The sequence below is a fragment of the Marmota marmota genome, unplaced genomic scaffold (genome assembly GCF_001458135.2).
Source record: "Marmota marmota marmota unplaced genomic scaffold, marMar, whole genome shotgun sequence".
NCBI lineage: Eukaryota > Metazoa > Chordata > Mammalia > Rodentia > Sciuridae > Marmota > Marmota marmota.
The window spans coordinates 10,421,830-10,444,344 of record NW_026000240.1 but is presented as its reverse complement, the minus strand read 5'-3'; the positions used below and the strand labels follow the sequence as shown (position 1 = coordinate 10,444,344).

Below are 22,515 nucleotides of genomic sequence, written 5' to 3'. Positions count from 1 at the left end.
ACTGCTTTTTAAGTTCCCCTTTAAAGGACATGCTCCCCTTTCTTTGTGGACGTCAGCTCTAGTGTTTCCAGTTCCGGGCCTTTCCTAGGACCTTCAAAACCATTCTGTTAAATCAAGAATAGAAGACTCCAGCCCTGGCTTGAGTACCAGCTTTTGTCTAGTCAAGCTTGTCTGATAAATATTTCCTTTGCTTTTTGTCTCTGACCTCCTGTTTACACAAAGGCCTGTCTTAGAAAATTTATGATGAAAAGATTAGAAATTCCATGTTATATGCCGGTTCTCCTCCGTTTCTTCATATGCTTTGTTTAAGAAATATTCATAAAGCCTGTGGGTACACAAACATCTCTAAAGCCAGATATTCAAAATCGGAGATCACAAGCTATAATCATGACCCATGGGTTTTCCATGAAGAATGAGAGTTATTTGTCATCAATATCATATCCATAATAAATAATTAGTGACTTTGGATACACCTATATTCTGAGTACATGAGCTAAATTCCAATTAAGCAAATGAAAATTATGTGTAAAAGTAAATACCCCCACTTTCCTTATGTAAGTCTCCTCTTCCACCGGCTTAATTCCTGGTGTGTTAATCTCAATTATATCCTGAGTTTTTCACACTTACCAAGATGAAAGCGAAAAGCAGTTGGAGTCACATTTCCGGTTCTGAAATTTGGCTCTCTGAAGAGCTGGTACCCAGGTTTTCCCAGTAGCACCAAAAGTGTGAAACAACTTTAAATAGATGAATATTGTATCAGTTGTTATAAATGATTCTGATGCTCCCTTTAGTTTGATGTTCAGGAAGTCTGGCAGGAGGAGTCTCCTGTGACACGCAGACTGTAGGCACCCTCCTGAAACCCATCTGGGTAGCCAAGAAGAGTTCCCACAGGCTCTGCCTGGTAAAGGGAAACAGTGCTTTCATTTGTCTATAGAGTCAAATAAAATAAAAATCAGTATACAAACAGTTACTTTTAGTTGGAAAAGAACCAAAATAGAGACTAAGTAATTTCAGGCTGAGAAATCATCAGCTTCTTCTTGACACATTCTCACGGTTTCAGCCATAAAGCTCAGCAAAACCTTGGTCTCAAATTGGTTTTGCTTTTCTTTGTCTTTCATCCTTACTTCTAGATACTGGATACTCTAGCTAGATAGTTCACTGAGAGGTGTGTCATGGTGATAATAACTATATAAATAAAACAGCATCTTACCCTGCAGTACCAATTTTGGATTTCTTAGCACAGATTCTTAAACTGGAGTATTCTTACAGATCATCAGGTGGAATCTCCCTACCCTATAATTGTAAGCATGGTGCAATCTGCCCAAAGCTTTGCATTTCTATCAAATCCCCTGTGACGTCCAAGCTCCCCAATCCACCACTACCCTCTGAGTAGTGGGGATTTCTGTGAACCCGCTTGACACTGTTTAGCTATGTCAATTTAGAGACGCTGTAGCTGCTCCTGTCCAAAAACTGATGCAACTTAATGATGTAAGAATCTTGAACTGTGACATAAACGTGCCATGAACTGTTTAGAATGCTTTTCCTGTAAGGCTCATGGCACATACGTGAGAACAAGGGCTTGGGGAAGAAGACAGAACTGGCTCCACTCAGAAGCCGTGTAACTGGACACATTGCCAAATCTGTTGTGTGTCAACGTGCCTATCAAATAACTCTTGTATCACAAGATAGCTCTGAGAAGGGGCTTAGGCATAAGTATGTTAGACTGTGCTTGGCACATAATAAGTGCAGAATAAACTATTGCTCTTATGATGACGGATATGATTGCTAGTTGTAATATGCTTGCTTTGCTTTGAGAGATATATCTTGATAAGGGGGCATTTGGATGAAAGAAATAACAAAATCCATCAAACCCAGTTTGTGCAAATAACATGACTTCATTGGAGTATGAGTTTCACAAGAAAATGGGTAGAGGAACTTAAAATCTGGGGTTTTGCCTATCTCTCTACTTCTCCATAGACAAAGGATCTTTGTTCTGCCCTTCTCTGTTCAGCTGCTTGCTTTTCTCCTTCCTCCCTTCCCTTTCCCCTTCTGCTTATCAGTTTTCTCCTCTTCTGCAGGAACATAACTCTACGTGGCTACTGAAAGCCCGGCATCATCTCCCCTGATAAATCCCTGAGGGAAGAAAAGGGGAGGGCCAAGCAATCAGAGCCTCCTCCAGGGCCAAGAAAAGAGGAGTGAGCTGTTTCTCCTGGAAGGGGTACCCAGGCAGAGGGGATGCACCCAGCTAGTGGTGGTTATCATCCAAGGCACAGAAGGCCAAGGATGGGGCTGGAAGGGAGGAGAGGAGGACAGGAAGAGAGTCAAGGAATTCCACAGGACAAACCCACCCCAAGGTCTGGAGACAGAGGATTGTCCTATGGCCACACAGAGAAGAGTGTTCCTGGAGAGACGGAAGCAGGCCAGGCGCCCAGGGCATTCGGCTGCCTCACCCTGGTTCAGAGGCTGGTGGGAATTCCCTGCCAGCGAATGCACCCAAGCAGAGATCTACAGAGCAAATGAAAGAACTGAGCAAAACGAAGGAACGCAGGCAGAACAGTAGTATTCTCTACTCATCTGTTTTGTCTTTGCTCAGGATGAGAGGTGCAAAATATGAAAGAAAGGGAGAAAAGAATCTTTGCTTTCCCTCTAGGTAAATGGAAGATTCCCTTCAATCAAAGATAAGTTACGAGGTTTTGCTTCCGTCACAGAAACCAGTGCTGGGGCATGTAATGCTATTGGGACCCTAATTATTAATTTGGTTGGGTGGAACCCCAGGGACATATTTACAGTAATTTTAGTCCCTGGAAATACGGAGTTTGACATGAGTTTTAGATCAGCAGAGTAATTGAATTTGGTTTAGAGAATGAATGACTCAGGAGAAAGTGGGAAGCGAGACTGGAAAACTGTGTGATTGCATTACCCAAGGTCTGCTCCTCCTGCTCAGGAACAAAACGTGGCTGTGAGAGACACTGTGTGCCACAAGAAGGTACCATGGGAGATTAGCATTGCTAACAACCAGGCCAGCACTTGGAATTCTGTGCGGGAAGGATGGCAGTGGCCAGGGGAAGCTAGCTTACTATTGGCCAAATCGTTTCTGTTTAGAGATAGGCAAAGGCTGTCACCAACACAGGGACCTCAGAGATGTGCGAAGACAAACTGGTTTACAAGGAAAGCAAAAATTATACATAATTGTGCTGAAAGAAGGTCACCATTATCATATCCACCAAGAGCAAATTATAATCAATGAAGTGGGAAATGAAAGAAGCAAGCTGGTGATGTCTGCTCCAGATGAGCTCAGGAAAAAGATGCAGGCTTGGAGGGGAAGGGAAAGGTCCAGAGCAGTGTGTCCAGAGCAGGTGGGCTGGAGCGGTGGGGACTTAGACACGGAAGGGAAAGGCCAGTGGAGGGCTGGAGGGAGACACAGTGCAGGACGGGCCTGTAGGTCAGCTGGGCACCAGGAGAGGAAGGAGCTCCCCTACCTCAGAAAAGGTCATTTTGGCCAGAAGCATGTGAGGGACGAGAAGAGAAGGAAAAAATGCATGAGAAGAGAAGGAAAGCCATTTCTTGTTTCTCATGGGAGAAGACAGGAGAGAATTCTATGGCATCCTGAAGACGTAAATAAGCAGTATTTAATAAATGAAGTGGAAAAGGCTATCCGAGGAGATTGGTATGAGCAGACTACAGTGCAGTTTCAGATGAAGAGGTGCATGAGGAAATGGGGGGTAATGTTGGGCAATGAGGGGGGGCCAAGAAAAAAAGGGAGGTGGCAGGAGTGGGTGGTACAAGGGAAGTCTGTGATCCAAGGACCCTTTAAGGACCGTTAAACCTCCTACAGGTGTGGACAAAGCAGAACGGAAAGGCTCAGGATGACATTGATTCTGTGTGATTGCAGTACCCAAGGTCTGTTCCTCAGGTAATGATTGATTTATGCCTCTTGATTCATGCCTTTGAAGACTGACTCTAGCACCCTGAAATGAAAACCACACACATCATGTGTGCACGTGTGTGTGTGTGTGTGTGTGTGTGTTATAAAAAGAAGCAGGATCAAAAAGGAAGGGGGCTGACTCTTCACTAAGAGGAATATCGCCAGCTGACTTCACCCTGCAGGAACGATGGTGTTTTCAGGGAGGAGAGTGTTCCCAGCAAATGGCATCAACTCCACATGAGCTCAGGAAAAAGGTGCAGGCTCGAAGGGGAAGGGAAACAAAGAATCCCTGGGTCCTTTGTAGACTATCCTGACTGACTTCTTTTCTTTATTGTTAGCTGATAGGAAACTGCTATGGGATCAGTAGGATGAAAATAAGTTCACCCATCATGTCAGAAGTGAATCTCATTCCTAATAACAGTGACTCAGCTGGTTACTCAAGAACAGGGTTAGGGTGGGAAGATCATAACCACTGCAGGTAAGTCACACCTGCATGCACACAGGCACCCATACCTGTGCATGCACTTAAATACAGGAAGACACAAACAAGACCCCAGACCCTGCCACAGCCAGACCTCCACTCATCCAGAGAGTGCCTTCTAGACAATTACTGTGCACTCATGCTTATGTGTCTGTTATGGATTGGGCACACATATGGCTGCACCCTACCTTCTTGCCGATTTATGTACAGATCTTACATTTTCTTAATACCAGTAGGACAAAGGAAAACCAGAGTCTAATGGCCTTACTGCTAGGAAGGAATGACAGCTTGATTTGAAATGTACACAAAAAAGACACATAAAGGGATAAGGGGGCTAGATTTCTGTAAGACATACCACAGTGTATCAGTGAAGTTTACATTATGAATTTGAATCAGATAAGCCATGATTTTCTTTCTAATACATAGACTAAGTTCTTACCTTTTAAGTTACTCCAAAAACTTTATATCTTAACCTTCCCTGCTCAGAAGTTATTAGAAACGAATAGACATGGCAGATAGCATGCATACGTAGCATTTAAATGTGGAACTAGGTTAAGTTTAGAAAAATCAAAAGAATTAGTATGTAAGTTATAAAAGCAAAAGATATTTATTCTGAATTATTTAAAAACACAAATGATAATGGGGGGAAGGAACAGGTATTTAAAAAAGAATCACTAACCTATGCAAGAAATGGTAAGAAGAGCCATTAAATCAAAAAGAAGAGCAAAAATCTTATTTATATGGAAAGTGCAAAGAAGATCAAAAGACAAATTAGAAATCAGATACAGGAAAGTGAGCATGATGAGAAATTATAAATAGTTGTTCTTGAAAATAAGCAAAGCTAAATGATTAAGGGTGTAGCAGTTATTACAAAATATAAGAGCAAATATTTAGTGCATTTTACTGAATGAAGTCCACAGCACTTTACATTTTTTATAATTTAACCTTTAGGAATAATGAAAAGGTACTTTTCTGCTGAATATTTGGGGTTTATAGAAATGGAAAGCAGAGAATATAAGGTAAAATAAAGGCATTTAGACAAAGGAAGATAAAACAAGTACAAGGAAATGTGGAAGTAAATCAATATCTACAAGTTAGAAGCTGTTAAGTTTGAAGAGGAGGATATGAAAAAAACTCATCAAGGGACTGCAAGAAATAAAACTAGAGCAAAATGAAGACGTTGTGCAGCAAGTTCTGCAAGCACCCCCAAAGTCCTAATTTAAACCAGGGTAGGAAAACATGGCGTCTCTCCAAAAGAAGCATCTGAGGATGAAGTACCTCCTAATAATGGGATGCATTGTAGCCAGAGGTTTGGGCCCAGATGGTTGAGATTAGCTGGAAGAGGCTCAGGAAGGGCCCTGGGAGGGGCAGACAAGATGGAGATTTAAAGGAGAACTCATCGGGTATCCTTAAAAGGGAAAGAAAGAATCCCAAAGTCCTGATCACGGGGATAGGTCCTCCTGGGAGAGCAGAAATGGGGAAATCTATAAGTGAGTGAGGGAGGAAGGAGGACGTGCCAAGTGGGGGAACCACATCATAGGCGAGGAGGGAGAGGGAGTGGAGGGCAAAGAAAATGTAAGACATTGATTTTCAAAGCCATGCAAATTGTTGGTTAGGGGCGGAGTAGAAAATGCGTAAGTAGTATTTCCAAGTGCCATTTATGACAGTGAATACATAAGGACAAAATATTACATATGGAAAATAAACCTTAAGACACAAATTGGACTCCCTTTGCTAAATTCTAGATTTAACATGAAGGGGATCCATCAGGCTCAAGAGACTGAAGGGGTGAGGGTCACTCATGTGGCTTCCTTAAGGAGACTAGGAGGGGATGCTCAGCTGATTGGGCCCTTGTCCTTCCTTGGGAGCGCAGAGCCACCTCAGATACAGTGACTGTGTCTGTTCCAGCTGGGGTCAGCACCTCAGCGCTCTGCATGTGAAGCTTGCTCCTTCTCAGTAATGGAATGTCTATAGTACGTATTTTTGTGATTTATGGTGGTTAAAAAAATCAGGACTTCCTAGTTAGTGTAAAACTCTGAAAATGATTAAAGCCTCCCTTTATCCACAGTGGAAGAGAGTATGCCAAAGATGACCTAATAATTCCCGTTCTTACCCAGCGACCCTTAAACTTTGCTTCTCTAAACTCAGCAATTTAATTTCTCAGTATAGTTCATAACTCTCAGATCTTTTCTCCTATGAAATTATTATGTTAAATAGAGGGAGTTAACAAGATAAGGTATTTTAATATAAATTTAGATTATTTTGCAGGAATGATAGAACAGATATTATCTAGAACTCAAAACCCTTGGCACACCAATACCCTAAGGTTACAGAAGGTAGACTCAGGCCTAGATTCCAGTATGGCTTCCATCAGCCTAGCAAAGAGCACTCAGCCTCCTGATGCAGGCTCCTTTGGCTGTAAATGGAGAGTATTAATTTCTATATCTATTTCATCTCTTGAAGAATTCTGAGAATGGTATAATGGACTTCCACCTTCAGCTAATTGGAAAAACAAGACTACACAAATTTAAGGGAGTGTTGTTTTAAAATCTCTGCTTTGCAACAAAGCTGTGGAGGTTATTTGAGACTCTATGGTCAGTCAGTTTTGAACTTTTATGTCATGTCTGTGATGAAAGTGTTCCCTGAGTTCTTGTTACGACTATTCACTGCATAAATACTTAATAACGTGGAATCTAGATTGTTCTGTTTCAGACTATTTCTTTCAATAAAAATAAGAAAACAGATAATATGAACCTGTATACAACAGATACATTTTTAATTCTTTCTTTTTTCCTATAAAGGGACTGTCATCATGTTTTCTGTGCTAAGAAAACTTAGATTTTGTCCCTATTTCATTAAAATGTTTTCAAGGCTCTTTCTAACAGCCCCAAGACTCCCTTTCCACACCTTACCCTTCTGTCAAGATATCATAATCTCTTCCCCACGTATCCTGTGGTCTTCTGGCCTCTCCATCTTTCTTCATGCTATTTATCATCATCGTTATACTTTTTTGTCTTTTCAGCTTAATTCATCCTCCAAAATAAAATATATGACACATTGAAAGAATTTATATATGCTTATTCACAGCTGATATTCTATATTCAAGTATACTAAGATCTTCATTTATATGTTTTGACTTCCCCATAATATTCAAAGCTCTCACTTTCCTGAGATTGCTTCTTTTTAAGTGCTCAAATGCTTCTCCGGCCTTGTCTGATATGAAACGCTCTGCTTAACAGTCCGCATCTCTGGGAACCCTCCAGCTTGAGGAAGAAGAGGAGGCAGTGGGCTCAGCATCAGCTGCCTTGCATTCCTTCACATGCTACATGGCAACCTTCTCAATGCCCCCATCACCATGGGAATGAGTGGAAAAAAGGCTCTGAGGGTGGAACTGCAGCTTCTGCATAGACTTATCCTACTGCTTCCCCCATAATCTATGGAATTTACATGTGTGACGGATCGTGGACTCTACTTCCTGTCCAACCAGAGCAGTAAAAAAACTGTGCTCCATTTGTGTACCATGAAGCAATCTGCATTCTGCTATCCTTTGTTAGAACAAATAAATAAATAAATAAATAGAATTTATGGAGTTTTCAATGCCAATAAGAAAAGTTTATGATAAGGAAAATTCAAAATGAGATGTTTATCATAGGCACACATCTTCATTTGGTTTCCATTGATGTATCCCACAGATATTTATGAATACAGTATTATGTAAGAAATTAAGTAGGAACTGGGGTTGTGGCTCAGTGGTAAAACACTTGCCTTGCACATGTGAGGTCCTGGGTTCAATCCTCAGCACCACATATAAATAAACAAATAAAATAAAGGCATTGTGTCCATTTACACCTAAAAAAATTTTTTAAAAAAGAAATTAAGTAGACCATGCATACATATTTTGGACTTTAATGAATTGTTAAAATACTAATGCCCATTTTTAAATGAAAATAAAATCTTCAAATAACTTATTTTTAAATAATTTCATAAAGATAATGAAAGCAGCATAATAATATATTCAGAAGAATATTATAAAAATTAGATTACACAATTTGAAAGTCTATAGCAATTAGCAATTGAATCAATAATTAAAAATCTCCCAAAACAGAAAGCGTCAGACTCAGACACATTTACTAATGAAAAATACCAAATATTATACCAGTTCTCTACAATCTCCTTTAGAACCTAGAAGCAGAAAGAATTCTTTCTTACCTATCTATGAAGCCAGCATTACTAAATATGAAAACAAGACAAAGATATTATAAGAGAAGAAAAATACTGATAAATATTTCTCATGAATCTACATGCAAAATATTAGCAAGTAATATGCAACAATGTGTAAAAAAATATATGCCACAATACTGGGATTTATTCAGGCATGCTAAACTAGATCAGCATACAAAAAATCAATAATCCTAATCCATCACAGCCAACCAGCTAAAGAAGAAAGGACACATGATTATATGAACAGGTGCAGAAACGGCATTTGACAAAATCCTCTACCCATTCGGGATTAAAAATTCAGCCAACCAGGAATAGGTTAAATAAATTTGATTACCTGTGAACAAAGACAGTTTTACCTCTTCTTTCCTAATATGTGCACTGTTTGTTTCCTTTTCTTGGCTAATTGCATTACCAATGCAGTAATATAACATCTTTGTTCAGAGATGACATGATCATCTATATAGAAAAAAAATACCCTCCTGGAACAAGTATGTGTTTAGTACGAGGTTACAGGATATAAAGTTCACACGCAAAAGTCAACTGGTTACCAGTATACAAGAAAGAACAAGTGAAATTTGAAATTAAAAGCATAAGACCTTTTAACTTAGCCCCTCCCCCAAATGAAATACTTAGGTACAAATCTGACAAAATAAGTGCAAAACCTCTATGAGGAAAACTGATGAAATTCTGATGAAAGAAATAAAAGGATTCAGTACAAATAGACAGTCCTCGTTCATGAATAAGAAGATGCAATGTTGTCAATGTGTCTGTCAGTTGTTCCCAACTTGATCTATTGATGGAATGCAATCCTAATCAAAATCCTAGCAGAGAATATTAATGACACCAATAGATTAAATCCTTGTGAGGAAGCAGAGATTCCAGAATATGTTAACACGTGAGACAAAGTGCTACAACTTCAGCGCTTCCTCTAAGTCCTGATATTGAAAACAGCCTGGCCCTGGTGGAAAGAGCAACAGGTGGATGAAAAGCCCGTGGAACCAGCCGGTTATGAGATGAGTGAAGGTTTGAAAGAAGGATCCCCAGGTCCTTGGTGCTGATGTCACAGGAGTTATAAAGCACTTTCCACAATCGCTGCCATGCTCTAATAATGACATGTAGGTCGAGGAGGGGCCCGGGCCTGCGTGGTCCCCGAGAGCTGTACTCTGTCACACTGCAGCATCGCCACCTTGGTTTGTTAAGTGTGCTCTGTGGTGTCCACACCAAGACTTGCCTCATGATTCATTTCTCAAAGGGCCTACCACCAGTGAGTATGCCTGGTTGAAAGTAGGAATCAAGCACGTTTTTTCAGTCTATTGATGCCAAGGGGAAGATTTGGACACAGCAGAACTGGAGACACAGGGAAGGAGGATTGCTTGCACAATATAAAGAAAGAGATGAGGAATTGATTTTAAACCATGCTATACCTTGTTTGTGAGGAGAAGAACATGGATGTGGCACAGGGTGGTACTAAAAGGTAAATCTTCAACAAATGAAAATAATTTTAATTACAGTTTAAAAATCAGCTCCATGAGCATAACTAAATATTGAAAAAAATTAAAGAGCTAAACAAATTGGATGTTGTTCCCCCTGGGGAGGACTTAGGGTTTGATAGATTTGATGGAGGATGGCTGTTTGGCTCAAGTCTCTTAGTGCTGGGTTTGATGTCCTAGCTTTCATAAGTGGCTCTGGTAAAAAGGAAAAAAGTAAGATCAATTTTTTTTTTAAAATTGAAATCTTTAGTTAATTTTTTCAGGCAACGTCATTATACAACTTAGAGAATATAATTTTGTTTCTGATGATTCAATACTCAACAGTGATCCAGGGTCAGTCTTTGTGAATGTCAACCTTGGTTTTATAAATAGAAACTGGATAAGAGAGTGTAATGGATATGTATCTAAACTAGGGCATAAGTTAAGAAAAAAAAAAGCCCATAGTTTTTTTATTAGTTGGTCATCTATTTTTACATTTTCATATTGCAAAAAAGGTAAAATTAGTGGAAATAATTTTGAATTAATTTAGCTATAGAGCATCTAAGTTAAGAGACTCATTTTGATATTTCTAAGAATAGAATCAGTTTTTTTATTATAAATTATTATATTGCTACTGACTCTTACTAATTATTTGCATAAAGTGTTTTGAAGATTGTGTCTGTAGCCATCGATACATGGTTGACTCCTATTTTAATCAGACACTGTTTTGTTTTTTTACTCTTCTATTTAATACACAAAGTTTTGTACTTCATTGTGAGTCGAGGGGGAATTAAATTCTGTAGATTATGTCTGCATGAGTATTTCTTGGGTGATTAGTGATTTTTCATTTATCATTTGAAGTCTTTTCTTATACAAGCTTTCATCTTTCATCAGAGAAAAATGGGTAATTAAACTGGGTCTCTAAGTCCCAAGTGAAACAAGCCAGGAAATGCAGCAGAGATCTCCAAGAACACCCAAGTTCATGTTTCAAGAAGCCACCTGGTAGCAAAGCTGGTAAGTTATAGCTGCAGTGTTCAATTGTCCAGTGGTCACCATACACAGAATTGAGAATTGATGCATTATTTCTCAGCATTTAATAAAAGCAATAATTTCTGCCAGCTAATGAGAGAATAAGAAATCACAGTCATATGGGGACTAAGCTGAGTTAGGTTTAGTTCCATTAGGATATAAAATAATCTTCAGTTAAGCAATTGATAAGCAATCACTATTTCTAACTACTTTGGGTCTCCTATTTCCTGACAAAGTGATTATAAATTAGTAAAAATATACTCTTTTATCTTTACAAGAGTGGAGCCCATTCAATTGTACCAAGGGCTCTCTCACTGTTGCTGTTGTTGCTGTACTGGGATCAAACCCAGGGCCTCACGCAAGCAAAGGATGTGTCCTGCCACTAAGCTGCATCCTCAGCCCTTTTTTTAAAAAAACAAATTTTGAGACAGGGTCTCACTAAGTTGTTGAGGCTGGCCTTGAACTTGGTATCCTCCTGCCTTCACCTCCCCAGTTGCTGGGATTACAGGTGTGAGCCACTGCACCAGGACTGTACCAAACACAGCTGAGTCATTGATTGGCCTGGTTCTGTGCTTTTGAGCTTTCTCCCTTTCTTTAGACAATGGCTTCTCATAACCACCGATGTACTTAGATAATAAATCAGATCAATATGCAATCATATTTTGACAGAAAAAAATGGATTTTTATATTATTTACTGTTACCAACAGGAATAACCTCAAATGGAAGACAGAGCACAAGACTTGGGAGGAGCAGGAGTTGCTATTTGCTGGTCCTGGCTATCCGATATATTCTGCAAAGCAGCTACTACATCAGAAAATCAAATTATCTGGGGAGATTAAGAGCTGCCTGTGAGTGACTGGTTATAACTCACAATTTCAAGCAAATTTTAAGACCATCATATTTATATCTTGGACATTTCTACCACTCCATTATTTCCACTTGGAACAATCATCTCTTTAAAGTCATGAGGAAATAATGCCTAACAAGACTGTCCTACCAAACCTGCAGGTCCATCTGTGAATTCTTTCTCCTGCTCTTTGCTAATGTGGAACACACACAACCCTTCCCCTTCACTTCATCCTAATAACATCACAGAAACCAAAGCCTGCATCAAACTGTGGACTTAATTTTTTAATGCAGTATCAGTTCTTCGCACAGATGATGGCTGCTCTGGGCTGCTGGTAAGCGCAGATGCAGGGCTGGTGGCGGGGGGAGGTGATTTTCTCTGCTTACTCTGGGATTTGAAGACAGTGATAGGGAAGCATTCCCTAAAGGAATTCTTAAACAGTTGTTTAAGGTCAGAGAAAAGATAGGACCAGTTAAAGCAATATTTTATTCATAAGAAAACACAGCTCAGGGCTGAATAACATGTCTGAATACTTGGGTTATGAAAAATCCATAACAAAATTTGGCAAAGGGGCCCCTAGCTGAATAGGGCCGAAATCCTGCTCGCCTAGATTCATCCTCTCCCTTCAGATTTGTCTTTCCAGTTTTCTGCCTAATAATTTTTTGGCCATTTATAATATTTACTGGTTGTAATCTTATCTCTCCAGTGTATGAGGTGTGGTGGTGGATGTGGTCTCTAATAGTGCTGACTTAGTGAAGTCCACATTACCAGTTACACCACTACTGGCCTGTGCTACTTTAAAAAAAATATATCTAATATCTCAAATCTAAAATTGGTGTCCAAATGGAGCACTTTCAAATGATAAAAGTCATGTCCAGCCTGGTTTCAGAGGAGCTGCTCCTGTCATTAGACTGGAAAGACAGGGCAAAGGGTGGCTTGTGGTCTGTGCAGAGGGCATGAGATGCCCCAGAGCAGCTACCCCTGGCACCCCCTCTTTTGCCCTGTTGTTCTCTTCCCTGTTTTCTCTCCTCCTTTGTCTGCTTCTGCATCACATCTGCATCTCTATATGGCTTCTGGCTTTCTTACTTCCTCAGGTTTTCCCTTTGCAGATGGTAGATGGCTCCAGACCCACATCCTGTAAGGTCCATCCTTGTGGGAAGACGTCTGGCTCTTCCCAGGATTCCTGGTGAGTGCTGACTTTTGCTGCTGTTTGGGTGACGTAAGCCACTGCGTAACTGTCCATGATGGTGGGTGGAAGAGTGGGGGTACACTCTTCATCTCAGAGCCGGGTCTCTAGTTCATCCCTGGACCCACCTGTATTCGTTTTCCTGTGGCTGCCCTAAAGCATTACCTTCGTGGCTAAAAGAACACACATTCATTCTCTGAAAGTTCTGGAAGTCTGAAGTGTGAAATCAGTTTCCTGGGACATAATGCAGGTGTCAGAAAGACTCTGCTCTCTTTAGAGGTTCTGGGGAGAATCTGTGGCTTGCAAAGCTTTCCTACTTTTCAAGGGGCATTCCTGGCTCTTGCTTCCTTTCTCCAGCTCCGAGTCCAGCAACATAACCTCTGGCATTGAGGTTTGCATTATACAAAAAAATGCCAAAAAAAAAGTTCCCTCATAGAAGGAACTTTGTATTGCCCTTAGGGACCACCCAGATATGGCAGGGTAGTCTACCCATAACAAGAGCCTTAAGCACAACTGAAACCACTTTCTCCACATAAAATAACATTTGCGATTCCAGGGATTGGGATCTGGATATCCTGGAAGATCATTTTTCAGCCTACCACACCCCAGCCAAGCATAAAAACCGAGATGAGGAGGGAGGGAAGCCAGCCTATGTGGGGAGAAAGAATAACAAACACCCACGCGATGCGAGATGCATCTTGGAGGGTACTTTTGTTCTTGGTTGTTGGTCTCCTGTATTATATTTCTAAAGCAAGGGTCCTCTTTATGCTTCTGCTTATAACTAACCTTTGAAGGTCAAATGATGAAGTGTTGTATAGAAAATAGAAGTGAGTCATGGGGAGATGAAGATTCAATTATTACCTGAACTTGGCATGGCATAAAACAATCCATTTCAAGGACAGTTTGGATGTTAGAAGTTAGTTCAAATTATGGTATTGGTATCTTTCTGTGTCTTGAAGATAGAATTCTGCATTACTCATCTCTTAAGAAAGTGAACCAAACAAGATGTCTGGTCCCTGTGCAATAAAATAGTTGTGAAATAGATCAGCTGAAAATGAGCATGTTTTCTACTCTAATAGAAACAGGAGAGGTGAAATTAGCCTTAATCACATCCTGATATTAATTAATGCATAGTTTATAAAATAACTCACATTGCCCAAATGCTGTGCTTTTCAGCCTCAACATGCATGGAAAATTCTTACACTGGGTTGTTCAGTCTACCTCCTTTTCTGGGTGATGGTATTAATTGCTTTACCCCTGTTTCCCAAAGTACAATGGAATGATAACATTCTCTCCTCAATTTCAGGATCTCAGAGGAAGTTGGGACAGGTTCCATTGGGTTGGGATGAAAACTGTCTTCCTTTATGCTCCCATGGTCTCTGAGTGCTCTGCTTGAACAAATGAATCAAGTAAATTATGAAGAGATGAATTATATTGTGGATGAGAATCAAAATATCTGGGTTTAAGTCTTGAATTGAGATAATATGAGCTGCAAGAACTTAACCAAGTCTCTACACTTCTCTGACCCTCTGCTTCCTTATCCACAAAATGGTTAGATAATAGTTAACTCTTGGGGGTTACTGTCACGATTGAATGTGCAATGCCCATAGGCAGTTCTAAAAATAGTTTCTCTTTCATTCTGTCACTTGGAAAATTTTTAATATGTCATTTTAGTCAATGCTTTGAAGGAACTAATGTGTCAGTTAATAACAACTTAGTGATCAATTCCACCCTGCACATCCCCGAAGCAGGGCTGTAGGTCTCTGAGAAGACAGTACTGCATCAAAGTCTGTTTACCAGTCCTTACCACAGCACATGTAAATATGTTTGAAATAGGGTCAGCCACTATCTTAAACAAGTGAATATATTTAAAATGATTTATTAAAGTACCATTAGATGCTTCTCAGTGACTAAAAAGGCCTCTCAATTTTGACATGTTTGACAACTTTTAGTTCAGAAGCGAGATGGTACTGTCTTACAGAGGGGCAGGCAGGTGAACTTATTGGTATAGCAGAGGCTCATACAGGTACCACTTCAAAGACTTCTACATCCCTGTGACTCTCATTTTTGTATGCATAGATTGGTCTTGGGCTCATCTTCAGACACCAGGAATCACATGAAAATGGCTACACAAGGAGAAATTGTGCTGATGAAGCAAGCCATGGCCTCATCACAATACCAGCTGTGGCCTGGGTCTGTGCCCTGGCTTGGTAGGTGTGACTCACTGATGCTTAGAGTTAGAATGTACGATCTTTTAAAAGTTAACTTTAAGACATAGGTTCTTATTTATATTTTTTTCTCTTTCTCTTCCAACTTTGACTCTATAAATAAAAAAGAAAAGGTGAAAATCTCAACGCTGGAAATCAAAATAGTTTTGACTATCAAATAAACATCAAAAAACTTACCTTTATCTTAAACTAGCACATACACCTAGCACATACACCAAAATGTTTTAATAGAATAATGAGAAAAAAATATGTGATTAATACTTCAGTCCCTGTTTTATTATCCTTTCGTGAAAAGACTGTGAAGAGACCAATTTTGATTAATAATCCTAAAATATACAAAAGTTATTCAAATTTCAGAGTTACTTGAATTACAGTGAAGTAATATAGCATTCAGAGACCCCCTATGACAGCCCCCAATAGCCCTTCTTCTATTACTTTATAACATGCCCTAAGCCTTTAATGAATAAAGATGTGACTTTCTAAAATAACTAATGCTTTTAATTTAAAAATAAAAACGAAAACATCTAGCTGGCATTTTTCCATAACGATTACAGTATTCTAAAATTATATAAAAGAAGACAAGCTCAAATTAAATTATTAGTCCCAGGTGGAAGTTGAATGATACCTACATAGGTAACTCTTTTTTTAGAAGCACAATTTTCTACTTAATAATTTGTTATTCCTAAGATCCGTAATTATTTGAACAGTTTTTGTAAAAGAGCCACTTGTATGGGAATAGGCTGACACTTAGACAAAGAGATTAATGCTTCTTGTCCACAGGGGAGGGATTTTTGCCATTTCAAAGAGAAGGAAAAGAGTCCAACAAGACCATCCATCTTCCATAACAATGCCCCTCTGCAGTTATTAACAGCCACGGGAGATTGGGCCACAGTCTGAATTTTCTCTTGAATTTTGTGTATGTAATTCAGGGTGTGAAAAGGGTAAATCAGGGATCTAGTTAGGTTAATTTTAGCCCATTAAGTCTTTTAAAGCAGCTCAGTGAGAGCTAAGCAACATGGGTATCGATTTTTCCTGACCCAAACTGGGAGGATAAATCAGAGGCAGCCCAAGTTCGTCCTGAAGTCAACAGTGGTCTTCCTATGAGGCTATCTGTGGTTCAATATTTTTATGACTAAGGTGGAAATATAGATGCCAGATCAAATTGAGACAGGGTAGGAAGAGATGAACATTTTTCTAATGGAAATCCTGGTTGGCTCAAGTTTGTTCAGCTACTGGATCAGGAAAGTGTCTCATGCCACATTCACTGTAGCATCTGACACTCAGCTGCTGCCCCAGCTGCAGAGATGGATGAACACAGGAGGGTAGGAGGTAGATATTCTGATAGAAGAACTGAGATTTAATTAATCTCATTTGTAAATACAATACAATTGCTTTGAACATGCATTATCTCATTTAGATCTATCTGTATTGCCAGCACTAAATGTTTTTCTATTATTTTGGCCTGATTATTATACTTTCTTTCAGTTGTGTATCGATAGCTTGGGTCAGGCATTATTGTACGTGCTGAGCACACAGGGGCAAAGAAGACAGGAGAGGTTCTTGTCCACTTCAAGATAGCAAGTGTATTAACAATTTAATGAATTAATGCAGGTTGGCATCAGTTCTACCAGGAAAATAATGAGGGTCCCTAAGACAGGGAGGAGTTGGGAGGATTCCTGTGGGAAGGATGGTCAGGGAAGGCCTCTGAAATCACGGCCCCATTATGAGAGGAGAAATTAAAAGAGGGTGGGCCCAAGTGAAGACCTAAACTCTTTCCTTCCTGGATCAGGGAGCAGGAATGTCCTGAAGTGGAAAGCCTCTGGGTAAGAATGAGGAAGAGGCAAGATGGAGAGAAGATGGAGGTTGGGGGGAACCGGCATTAACATGAAGAGGCATCCAGGGGTGAAAGCCTTGTTGGCCCAAGTTATTCCAAGAATGTTTATTATGGAACCAATATTTTAGGACAATATTCTGCTTAGAGTCCATAGTAAAACGTTTTAAAAATCTGCTTCAGAATTTATCAAGTAGGTGATGATAGGCCTATTTTTTGACCTATTTTATTTTTTACTTTAAGAACTTTAAAAATGAAATTACTCAGCAATAGCGTTTGTGAGGAAAACTCAGGAGAACATTGGACTTCCCGGGGCACACACCCCACATGGAGAGGGTAGTTATTGGAGGAAAGGGAAGAGAGAGGAGATGGATAGAGCCTTAGGATTGACAAACCCCGGGTTCTCCTCTCCATCTCTTCACCATCACGACTCACAGACAGAGAGAGCAGCTTAGCTGGACGCAGAGCTTTCAAAACCCAGCTTCTGTGTAAGAAGCGGGACCTCGTTCACTTCTCAGCATGCACAGGCAGGGACGGTGGCACCCCACAGCCTGACACACAAACAGGGCTCACGGGTTTTCCACCAGAGCCTAAGGTACCTGAGCCCCGAGGTTCTCAGAACTCAGTGGACAGGCTGCCAGCTTCACATCCACACAGGCAGGGAGATGCTTCCTCCCTGGGATTAATGTGCAGAAGCACAGGGAGCAGGCCCAGGAGTTTTCAAACAGGGAATGCAGAGTTAGTGGAGATGGGTGCTTATATTTCCCTACAGTTACTAAAGAAAATGATGCTGACTGAAGATCGAATAAGATATCTTAGGGGAATAAGGTGTTGGCATGACTTATCAGCTGGGGTGTCTCAAAGTGGTTTTACACAGGTTTCTACATAGGCTGGGCATTGTTATTTAAGCTAAGGCAGAACTACGTAATGAAGCATTGTCTACATTTGAGGTCTAATCAATTTCTGTTTTCAATTTTTCAATATTTTGTTTTTCTATTAAAACAGCTCATCTTCTTTTATATTTTTATTACTTCAATTTTGGTGAATATAATTGATCTAAATGAATGTCTTCTACTTTTATAATTGCATTAAAATGTAGTAATATGTTAAAGCGAGTTAAATATTTGAGGTAAAATGTGCAGTCTTATCTATTAATAGGTTTCTGGAATAATATACATTCGATTTTAGGATTGAAAATTTGTTCACATTGGTAGCACAATTTTCAGTGTAGTTTCCTAGAAAGGTTGGTCAATAGGTAACATGAATTTATTGAGTTTGTATTTATGGAATGGTGAGCTAACATTCACAATAAAGATACTTGGCTGATCTTTTCCTTTATCCCTGCCACTTTCCTACATGTTCCCTATCACTGTATGATGAAATGTTCATCCCTCCTGGAATAATCACGTGGACATCACAGGCATGGTGCTCTCACCTTAGTGGACAGGGGAGGGAGGATCCACAGCACTGGTCTGCATGTAGCATGTCCATGGCCCCAGAGGTACAGCACGATTCCCTGGGCACTATGCAGGCCTTCAGAGAGCTCAAGGAGTTGGAATTCCAGATCCTCAGTGTCCACATGAGCTGGTCCTCAGTCTGATGTGTTGGAAACATCCCTGATGTTGTGGGAGACTGCCTTCTAACTCCTGTAACATCAGCACCAAGGACCTGGTGATCCCTCTTCCAGACCTCCGCTCCTCTTATAACCCGCTGATACCACAGGCTTTTCATCCACAGGTCTCTCTTTCCCCCAGGGCCACGCTGTTTTCAATACCAGGGCTTTAGGGGAGCGGTTGAAGTTGGGCGGTGTCAGTCCTCTGACTTTGTCTTGCATGTTAATATATTCTGAGATCTCTGCTTCCTCATGGGGACTTTAATGTATTGGTGCCAAAAATCTGTGCTAGGATTTTGATTAGGATCACATTCCATCAATAGATCAAGCAGGAACAACTGACAGACTCATTGACAACATTGCATCTTCTTACTCATGAACGAGGGCTGTCCATTTGTACTTAATCCTTTTATTTCTTTCGTCAGTTTTCCTCATAGAGGTTTTGCACTTGTTTTGTTAGATCTGTACCTAAGTAATTCATTGTGGGAAGAGGCTCAGGTGAAGGTCTCATGCTATTGATTTCAAATTTGGTTTGTACACCGAAAACCAACTGACTTTTGCATTTGGACTTAGGACTTCCCTCCACTTGAGTCTATGCCTCTCTCATGGACCTTTGCATACACCTTAAGCCATATGGTGAACGTAGCCCAAGGAAACAAACCTCTGACTGGCCAAAGGGATATTGTTCTGTTTTACCTTTTGTGCTGAGATGGTGAATTTCTCTGAAAGACAGTTTTGAAAATCCATTTGTAATGGGAGTTTTTTTACCAGTTGAGTTTTCCAACAAACTTGAGGGAAAATCAAATAAACCACCCACTGCCAGATCATGAGAAATGTTTATGACATACCACTATGTGATTTTTGGCATATAATTCCGAAAGAATTCAAAGACTTGAGAAACACTGACCTAACAAAGTCTTTGCATTCTATTGTGCTCAATGTATACAAGTGAATTTCTCTTAATTTGTCTCCTTTCCCTCAAAAAAATTGAAAAAAAAAAGGAATTCAACTGATTCTGAAAGTGGCACATTTAAGAAGCAATTTATTTATCTCAAAATATTTGCAATAAAATTGTACTTTATGTTGAATATCAGACTATCAAAATGTATTTCCCATTTATGTTGTTTTCATTATATAGTTTTACAATAAATTGAAATTATTACAAAGTAATAATTTAATAGTTTTGTAAACAAACTCATTCTGAACATACATTTTAATACTTGGGGCATTATGGTAAGGAGTGACAATAGCAATGAGATGGTGAAAGTTAATGATGATGATAAACTCCTATATTCATTAAAGTATCTATAGTATTTAATGTATTGAAATCTACTAAGATGAGATCAGTAGAATATTTTAATGCACACATTTTTACTACCTAAAGATGAAATCCTCCAGGGTATGTGGAATGACACAGCAATTCCAGAAGATTAAGAAGTCATGTATAATTTTTGATGTTAGCTTATTCATGTATCATTTATGGGGACGATGATGGTCACAAATTGCCAAGGCATTAGGCATCCACTACCTTTGAAAGAGTAATGTAATAGCAGGTTTTAAATATTTACCATATCCCAGAAGTCATATCCTTGAAACTATTTAAAATAATTATGAAAAAGTTTAGAAGTCAAGTTAAATATATGTATAGCAGTATCAAGTGTTTTAAAATTCTCTTTAAAAGAATGTGAGCGAACTTTTTTTTTTTTTTTGAGAAAATAAACATCTAGTGGGCAAAAACTATGAAACTCCCTTCAGAAGAGTAAAGAGCAGTTCTCAGTGCAGGCACGTGCAGCCCAGGAGCTGAAAGCCATGTCCTCACACTGCTGGCAGCGTCCTCCACCCTGTCCCTGTCCTTCCTGTCCAACTGTCCTTCCTCTGACCCAGTCCCCTAGTTGCACGGTGCTCTTGCTTTCTCCTGAGACAGGGAGGAAGGCCCTGCCTCTGCCTTTGGCAAGCTCCCTCCTTTACCTGGAAGAGCCTTCCCCCATCGTCCTCAGGTCACACTCTGTCACCTCCTTCAAGTCCTTGTCACCCCTCAGTGAGACCTGTTCCTGTCATCCACATGGAATCTCACTGCTTTTCTGCCCCTGTCCCACGGCCTGCATGGTGGCATTCTCTGGGGTGCGCCTGGTCTCCCCCTCTGGCCCGCAGTCCCATGAAGGCAGATGCTTTGGTTTATGTTGCTTGTTGCTGTGTCCCCATGACCGAGCAGAGAACCTGGAGATCGGGAGGTTCTCATCAAAGACAGACCATTGCTTAGAAGAATAGGAAAGTCACTTCTAGATTCACGCCTTGAATTTCAAAAGTTTCTTCACAAGAAAATGATAAAAGTCTCCTAGGAATTAAATTTTCCTCCTTTTTTTCTCTTCACTGTCTGAAGGGAAAATGGAGCCTACCATGGATTGAGGCAATGAAACTTCCTGTTCTTGGAAGGCCACTTATTAAAGATACACCTAGTCTTACTACAAACAGGACTGTGGAGATGGGTGTGGCCACCCCTCTACTGTTCTGTAACTAGTCACAGCACATTCATTCAATGCCTGTGGTTACTGGACTCCTGGTGCTAAGATAAGTAGCAACCGCCCCTGCCCCCGTGGCACAGAAGAGAAATATAGGCACTTTTCTCTCAAGCTCATATTTCTTCAAAAGAGTTTTAATTAAATAAACAATATAGTTCTACACACATTCCCTAGTTAATCCAATGTATCTGCCCACAGGAATTTAATGAGGCATAATGTAATAGAATGGCATGAAAAAACAAAAGCCCTAGAATAACCACTTTTTTTTTTGAAGAGAGAGAAGAATCCGTCGATGAACCCTGTATATAATTTCTAAAGCTATCGTAATTGAAGGTATGTATTGAAAAAGGAAACAAATATAATGAAACATAATGGAAATCCTGGGAATTGTACATATGATGAAAATAGCATTATACTACATGGCTAGCTCATTAGAATGTTATGTAACATTTTGTTCTTATAAGTAAACAAAATTCTCTATCCCTGAACTCACATAAAGAAATTCCAGATGACCTGAAGATCCAAATCCAAGAGCAAAAAATTTGGTAATATGTAAAAGAAAATTTGGGTGTGTATATTTATGATCTTAGGGTATGGGAGATATTTTTTAGAAAGGATTAGGAAAAATCATAACAAAAAGAATTGATTGCCAGGCACAGTGGCACACAACTGTAATCCCAGTGGCTCGGGAGGCTGAGGCAGGAGGATCACGAGTTCAAAGCCAGCCTCAGGAATGGTGAGGCACTAAACAACTCAGTGAGACCCCATCTCTAAATAAAATACAAAATAAAGCTGGGGATGTGGCTCAGTGGTTGAGTGCCCCTGAGTTCAATCCTCTGTACCAAAAAAAAAAAAAAGAATTGATTTACTTTATCAAAGATGTAAATAATATAAAATCAATGTAAAAGTTAAGCATAAAATGGAAAGATAAACTTTCTTAATATGTAATAAAGACTATTAGTTGTAATATGTAGCTTATATAATAAATTAATAAGGAAAACACAAGCCACCAAATCAATAAATGGACAAAGCCCATGAAATTCAGAGACTAGGGTATCCAAGTGACTAATACATGAAAACTTGCTTACTGTTGTAAGGGAACAGAAATATTCAAGTTAAAATGATACTGATAGCATTTTATACTCTTTAGATTGTCAAATAATAAT

The 22,515-nt window shown here is 39.7% G+C and overlaps 1 long non-coding RNA gene across 1 annotated transcript; it reads left to right on the top strand.

Moving 5' to 3' along the window:
• The first annotated feature begins 3,919 nt into the window (after nt 1–3,919).
• On the top strand, nt 3,920–19,846 carry LOC125613625. The gene is made up of 6 exons (XR_007344184.1): nt 3,920–4,403; nt 7,646–10,101; nt 10,991–11,110; nt 11,834–12,307; nt 13,083–13,159; nt 13,716–19,846. It is a non-coding gene; the product is annotated as an uncharacterized LOC125613625 (long non-coding RNA).
• The last annotated feature ends 2,669 nt before the right edge of the window (nt 19,847–22,515 follow it).